The following is a 1,282-nucleotide window of genomic DNA, read 5'->3' as shown; positions in this document are numbered from 1 at the left end:
TTCGTTCTAAATGTATGAAAGACAAACAATTTCATTTCAATATCTCCTTTAAAAGTCAAGAGATCACAATGCAGTTATTCATAAATTCATTATTAATATTTGTAATGTTGAGTATTATACTCGATCATGTTTGCATTAATCTCCAACTTTGCCCAGCCGTTTTCAAAACATAATTGAAACCAAAAGTATTATATGGAAATCGATGAAATTGCTATAGGACCATCTAGATATCTACATTCAGCACATCTGAAGGTAGGATTAACGGTGGTATGTGTTATGCCCGAACACAATTTTGAATACAAACAGACAGTCACGAAACCAAATTTGTTTCTTGGTGTTAAAAAAGTAAAATGGAAGTAAACATTTTTGATCTCAGGACAATTTTATTTTTTACATTATCCAAATAAATACAAAGATTCTCTATATTCGATAGCAAGGTAATAAAAGCAAAATGTATTCCTGAGAATTATAAAATATATTATGTTTTGTATAATTAATTGAACACTATGCCCACATCTCCGGTATGGTCTAGTGGCTAGGATACCTGGCTCTCACCCAGGAGGCTCGGGTTCGATTCCCGGTACCGGAATGTAATATTTTAGTTTTTATCTCAATAAAATCGACTAATTTTTATCAAACTGTGTATGAATTAGAGGTTCCTAGAAAACAGAATGAAAAACCCTGGTCAAGCTTTCTAAAATAAGCAGCAGACGACAAAATTTAAAAATCAAGATTGAATAATATCAAAAACCTAAATTAAATACAAAGTTAAAAAATAGTCATAAAATTTATAACATGGAAATGTTATTGCATCCTTCAGAATGAACATTAATCTTAATGTTGCTCAGGAATCAGAAAATTAAATGAAACCAACCATTTCATGGTAACTATGAAGACAATCATAATCCTTTGTATATAGTTAAGCTTAGTATCAATATGAACGAATATGTGTGATGTATAGTTATATTATAAAATAACAAATGCACAATAAACAAAAAATGAAGGGCATCCTGGATTGATATCAGAAATACTAACGAGTGCAGAAGAAATCTGCATTTAACGATTAATGAAAAAAAACAAAAAAAAAACTCGGCAATCAATACGAATTGCCGATTAGAAAAACCTATTTTCCTAGTTCCAGCAAGTAAAAGAATTTCAATATTCTAATATAATAATTCTAATATATTTTATAATTACTATATATTAGTCATTGGTTATTACTACAATTATATATTACCTCATCTTCTAGCACTGAATAAAATAAGTGTATTTTCTTAAAGTT

At 28.9% G+C, this 1,282-nt stretch overlaps 1 non-coding gene across 1 annotated transcript; it reads left to right on the top strand.

Moving 5' to 3' along the window:
- Positions 1–517: 517 nt before the first annotated feature.
- Positions 518–589, top strand: TRNAE-CUC (transfer RNA glutamic acid (anticodon CUC)). Its single transcript has one exon. It is a non-coding gene; the product is annotated as a tRNA-Glu (tRNA).
- Positions 590–1,282: the final 693 nt, after the last annotated feature.

Source organism: Halyomorpha halys, unplaced genomic scaffold (assembly GCF_000696795.3).
Source record: "Halyomorpha halys isolate HHAL.00 unplaced genomic scaffold, Hhal_1.1 Scaffold587.1, whole genome shotgun sequence".
Taxonomy (NCBI): domain Eukaryota; kingdom Metazoa; phylum Arthropoda; class Insecta; order Hemiptera; family Pentatomidae; genus Halyomorpha; species Halyomorpha halys.
Note: the sequence above shows the minus strand (reverse complement) of the source record. Positions and strands in the feature narration are given on the sequence as shown.